This window comes from Phyllostomus discolor, chromosome 3 (assembly GCF_004126475.2).
Source record: "Phyllostomus discolor isolate MPI-MPIP mPhyDis1 chromosome 3, mPhyDis1.pri.v3, whole genome shotgun sequence".
Taxonomy (NCBI): Eukaryota; Metazoa; Chordata; class Mammalia; order Chiroptera; family Phyllostomidae; genus Phyllostomus; species Phyllostomus discolor.
Window position 1 is genome coordinate 117,288,373 of NC_040905.2, and position 6,327 is coordinate 117,294,699.

The following is a 6,327-nucleotide window of genomic DNA, read 5'->3' on the forward strand; positions in this document are numbered from 1 at the left end:
ACATCTCTCTAAGTCCCACCACAATTCTGCAAGGCTCTCATTTTGCAGATGAGGAATCTCGTTAATGCCTCAACAAGCATAGAAATAAGTGTCACTCAAAATGGATTTAATGAGCCCTGATTGGTGTGTCTCAGTGGGTTGAGCATCATCCCACAAACCAAAAGGTAACTGGTTTAATTCCCGGTCGGGACACATGTCTGGGTTGTGGGTCAGGTTCCCTGTCTGGGCGTGCAAGAGGCAACTGATTGATGTTTCTCTGGCACATCGATATTTCTCCCTCTTTCTCCTTCCCTTCTCCATTTTCTAAAACTAAATATGTAAAATATTTTTTAAAAAATGGATTAGTGCCCTGGCTGGCATAGCTCAGTGGGTTGAGCGTGGGCTGCGAACCAAAGCATCGCAGGTTCGATTCCCAGTCAGGGCACATGCCTGAGTTGCAGGCCACAGCCCCCAGCAACTGCACATTGATGTTTCTCTCTCTCTTTCTCCCTCCATTCCCTCTCTAAAAATAAATAAATAAAATCTTTAAAAAAAAAAATGAATTAGTGAAAGAAGGGTGTTTGGCACCCTCTATAGGTGATGGAAACACTCTGTTTAACCTGGCATTCAGTCTTTTAAGGTCTTTGAAACTCTGTTAGCAGATTCCCTAGACTGAGTCTTTGCCTCTTATGTAGCTGTGTGGCCTTGAGCACATCACCTAAACTCTCATTTCCTCACCCCTAAAATGGAAACAATACTGATACCTGCCTGGTCAGGTAAGTACCTGTATCAGTCAGGTTCTGTCAGGAAAATCTAATTAGAATTTGAAGAATTGACAAGGGGGCTATTTTAAAGGGGCATTGTGTCATTAAACCCTACAAAGGATAACAGGACACCCCAGGTCTAGTTAGAAGACAGTTTGTATCCCTAGACTTGAAGGGGCAGGAGAAAGAACAGTTGCCAGGATCTGGGAAGGGGGAATCGTGTGAGAGCAGCTGTGGGACGCAGCCAGCTAAGGCCATCCAGCAGGGAGGGAGCCAATGGGATAAATATCCTGACTGTACTGTCTTCTCTCCTGCTGTCTCCTACTGGGACTCCCGACTGGACAAACCCGACTGGAAGCCGGAGAGCAAGGGAGCCTGGTGATGTAGTGCATAGAGGCCAACCTCCTGGGCACGGGGCTGGGTAGAGAAGGGGGAACGGCACTGCCGGGTGAGAATGGAAGAGACCCGGCAGAGCGTCACGGCTGTGGTAAAGCACGTGGGGTGTGTAGAACTGTGCCTGGCATGTTAAAAGATTTTCAATAAATTTTAGCTATTAATTATTCTTTCCACCCTAGCTCCAGCCCACCTTCCTGTCTCTTCCGCCTCTCCAAGCCCACCAAGCTAGACTCCTCGTGTCCCCAGGGAAACGGCAGGCTCTTCATGTCTCTGAGCCTATGCTTATGCTGTTTCATCTGGAATGTTCTTTTCCTCACCTCTTTCCCTTCTTTCAAATTCCTACTCATTCCAAAGGCCCAAATCAAATGTGTCTTACTGAGTAACCCCCTTGTGTGGAATAAATGACTGTGTATGAACATCTGTCAGTGTTATTAATGGAGAAATTTTGCCCAAAACTCACTTAATGGTGACGTCCAGCAGGAGTCACCCATGGGTGGCAGCCTAGTGGGGGAGAGGCCTCCACTGTTTGGCCACTTCTGCCTCTGCTCTCTTCCAAGTACAAGGGAGGATCACACCTCCCTGCTTCTGGCGTTTCGGCAGGACATGCTGACTGGGTGGAAGTGACTCATGTCATTTCTGGGCCAGAGTATTTCCTTACCTGTGCAAATCCCTCTGACTCTGCCATCCCTGCCTCAGCGAACCCCGAGCTGTCATGTTGAGGTTGTGGCATCGTGAGATGGATTGACTACATGGGGCAGCACCCCTGCATGACCCCCACCTAGTCAGCAGAACAAGCAACAAATAACCTTTTCTGTTTTGAGGCACTGAGATGTGGAGACAGTGTCTTCCTGCAGCATAACCTGGCCTTTTCTGACTGATACACATGACCCCATGTGGTAGCTGGTCTGCAAACATGGGCCCCATGACTCAGGTCTGTTAGCGTTCACGGCCTCATGTGGTCCCTGCCCTTAAGTCGGGGCTGACCCTGTGAATTCACTTCTGACCAGTGAAATGGGATGGAATGGAGCATGACTCCCAAAGCTACATCTTAAAAAACCTTCACAGTTTTTGCATGGGTTTCTTGGAATATTCCCTCTGGGGCAAGCCAGCCACTGTGTGAGAAGTCTGCCTGCCTGAGAATGCCACGCTGCGAGGAAGCCCTGCCTGGCCACATGGGAGGACTAAATGAAGAAAAGAGTGTTGCCGGACCAGCTTCTGCCCGCCACAGCCCAGCAGAGACGCCAGCCATGTGAGTGAAGACAACACCTTGGACGGCTGAGCCAGTCGTGATTTTCGAAGACTCCAGCCCCTGCACATCTGTGACTGTGTGACTGCAACCACAGGACCGACCCCAAGTGAGAGCCACCCAGCTACGCCCAGTCAAGCTGCAGAACTGTAAGAGGTAATAATAAGTTGTTGTTTTAAGTCATTACATTTTGGGTGGTTTGTCATGCAACAACGCATAATAAGAACATTGTAGTAAAGGTCTGCCCTGAAGGAAACTAATAAGAAGCCATCACTGTTCCTTTCTCGTACGACAATGGAAAACAAGTTGTCCACAACCCCAGTCAACCCCCGCGCAACCGCATGACCTGAGATCTGGCCCATGTCTGTTGCCTGTGCCCTTAAAAGACAGGAAGTGCCGGTGACTCACACTGAGAGACCACCCCGCCCCCATCCAACCCGAGACACAGCCAGGCCTCCCAGTTTCAGCAGCCCCAGGCAACATTCAGATTAGAAACCCTGCAGCCTGAGCCCAAGTCCCCACCACCACTGTTAGCCAGTTGCTGAGATGGACTTCCGTTGGAATGGCAAACTTTGGGAGAGGTTATGAAATGATCATGTGTATTATTAATAGAAAAATGCCATAGAAACCTCATTGCCTCAATTCTGAACAGTGTACATAATAGTTATGTTTAGCTAAATTATTTCCCAAACAACATCTAAGTTTAGGAAATCCAGTGTGCTATTCAACAATAATTATGCTTTTAATAGTAAATAAAAATGGGAAAGAATAAATGATCACAAATAGATCCCAAAATATGGTGCTAGCGAAAGAGAAGAGCCCTGGTCAGTGGACAAATGAGACAAATGAAGTGCAAAGTACCTCTACTTTACATGCAGATTAGAACAAAATAAAACAGAAATGTGAAATGCAGAATGTTAAGTGACAATTTATTATGAAGCAGATGACAAAGAGGAAATAAACCGAGGGCTGTTAACAAAGGGAACTAGAAGAAGACTCATTAGGCGATGTAGCTACAATGCAAGCCTTAAACACAGGAGCAGCCCAGGTGTCAGCTGTTCCTTTGTCCCGTGGCTCCTGTATGCTTTATTTCGTTGCCCAATATCGACCTGGATGCAAAACCGGAACATCTTTAAGTTTCACAAAACAATCCAGCCACACAAAAGCAGTGTTTCCAACGGGAGTGCCACTGGCCTTGTGCAACAGACATCCACCTGTTGTCACAATTTTGGCCACCAAGTCAGTAATGCCACTTGGTACTGCCCTACCCCCGAGCAGACTCTGGCAGGTAAAACCAGCCCACGTGCCTCCAGTGCCGCTGGAGGCTGCACCACCCTCAACAGAGAAACCCCGCATCAGAGCAACAGGGACCCATCATTACCGAAGGTTTTATAAGGATGTCTCACATTCCAGGGCAAACAACCTGAAACTGTCATCTGCACTCCCTGCGTTTTTCTAGAAGCCCTCATCAGCAGGACTGCTACTACACCATCTTTTCTGTGGCCCCCATCTCTCAGAATGCCTGACTGTCCAGTTCATCTCTCCTCCCTCCGAAATTTCATTCCAAATCTCAAGCTTCTCCCCCCACTGTCACATACAGAGGGAACTCAGTGCTGCCCCAGACGCTGCACCAAGTGCGCGCAGCCGTGTCGTCACGTGTGCCCAGCAGACTGAGGGGCCTTCACGTTAACAGACCCCACTGTCCTCGGACGCGGTTTAGTCACCACCTCCCGGTGCCTGGACACACCTTAAAATCTCACCCCCAGTGTGCGATCGCCTGTATTCGGTCTGGGGCATTCTGCTGACGAAGTCGTCTGCACGTTGTTACACAGGGAGAGCACTGCTATTGCCAGGGACATCTGGCTTTTTTTCTCATCCCTTCTTCTGATAACCCCAGTCTTGCTCTGAAGGGCCACCTCTCCTCCACACTCAGTTCTTGAAACTTTGAGTAAGCATATGACCCAAAACAATACGGTTTCTGTTCTTTTACTAACAAAACCAATGCTGTAAAAAATAATCTTATGCACATACATCCATAAGCATGCACGTGTATCTGTAAGATAAATTCACAAAAGTAGAATTGCTGGGTCAGAGGGTAGATGTCTTTGTGGTTTTGATGTTTTGTGCCAAATCACCCTCAAAGGAGCTAAACATTCCTACCAACTACACAGAGAATATCTATTTCCACATGGACTGGCCCCCTGGGTGTAGTACCAAACTTCTGTTGTATGTTTGCCAATCTGAGACGTGTGAGGCAGTGTCTCAGGGCCATCACTGCTTTTGGGAACTGCCTGTTCATCCAGTTGCCCCTCGCTGGCACTGAGTTGTTGGGCTCCTTTGTCTACATTTCTAGTTCTTCATGTAGTTTGAAGGTAACTTATATTTCCCCAAATTGCTGTTTGCCTTTTAATTTTGCAATAATTTTACTTTCTGTGAATAAGTTATTAATTTATGTTTTTAGAGCTGAATGGGTCCATCTTTTACAGTTTCTGGATTTTGAGTCATACTTAGGAAGGATACTCCTGTGCAAACGTTCAAAGGGATTTACCTGTGCTCTCTTCAAGTACTTTTTTTTAAGAAAAAAAAACAAGTATATCTTTGATCTAGTTGGAGTTTATTTTGGTGTACAGTGTGAGGTATTGATCAAGCTCTTGGTAGTGGCGTTTTGTTTGGACAATGAGCAGGAGCTGGCGGCAGCAGCCACGGTGGCGCAGACGAAAGGCAGGAAAGGGCGGGCGAGGTGAGCAGGTGGACCGGCTGACCAGGGCCAGCCAGCAACAACGCACTCACCTGGCAGTCTATTGCTCACACAGCTAGCCCACCGCCAAACAAGTGAACCCAAGCCACTCCACCATCAGCGCAGGTTCCAGTGAACCTGCATCCCACAGGCTTCGTGGCAGCCTCGAGAGGAGCACTAGCATCCTTTTCCTTCAGTCCTCCATCCTCCAGATTGGAAGGTGGCTGCACAGTCAGCACCAAAAAGTTGTGCTAAAAAGCACCACCAAGATGTCTCTAAAGGAGTGCTTTACTCATATGCTGAAGAACAAACTGCTGATGCCAGTGAGTATTCGGGCTTCGATGCAGCAATGACAGCAGCTAGCCAGTGCCAGAAACAGAAGGCTCGCCCAGCAGGTGAACAGATCCTCTGTCCAGGCAGCATTAAAACTTAAGCAAAGTTTAAAGCAGCACCTGGGTAAGATAATATCCAGGCACAGTTAGGCTGGCCCACAGGGGCCCTGGCCAGGGGAGCAGTCAGGGGGCAAGGCCTGCCTATAACCCAGAGAGGCTTGCCCAGAGGAGCACTACGTGAGGGATGGGCCATAAGAACTGTACTTATGGGTGGGATATTGCTCTAGGGTCAAAACCTGCTCCAAGGTGGATGAGCCGTAGCTCCCTGAATAGGCTTAGAAAGAGGCGGTATTCAAGCCTGTGGAGGTCCTGGTAGAGGAAGCCTAGGTCATGGAGCTGTGGGTCGTGGCTGAATTGGTGGTAGAGGTCAGGTATGATAGGTCGGGGAAGGGGGGGCTTTGGAGGGAGAGGCTGAGGCCATGGACAACAGAGAGGTGCCCTTGCTCACCCTGTACTGACCAAGCGCAGCTGGACAACCAATTTGGATGTGTACACGTCAAAAACAAAAGGATACCTGGATGCCAAGCTGTGTGTCTGCGTGGCACAGACAGATCTCGAAACCCGTGATTGAAGCCTGCCCGCCCTCATACAGGAGACTCTTGTTGAAGGCATCGCACCTACAAATAACCTTGAGCAAACAGATGAGAAGACAACTACCTGATTGTGGCTGGGAGGGTCTATCACAATAGGCCATGGGTTTATCTGCCACCAGCCTGTGCATTTTAGTGCATTCCTTTTACTGTTTTGATATTGTATTGTATAAAACCCTTTTTTCCTTCCTACTTGGGTTGGGTTTTGTTTTGCTGTTTTGGG

At 48.3% G+C, this 6,327-nt stretch overlaps 1 pseudogene; it reads left to right on the forward strand.

Moving 5' to 3' along the window:
- The first annotated feature begins 5,061 nt into the window (after window positions 1–5,061).
- Window positions 5,062–6,085, forward strand: LOC114507551 (annotated as a pseudogene).
- Window positions 6,086–6,327: the final 242 nt, after the last annotated feature.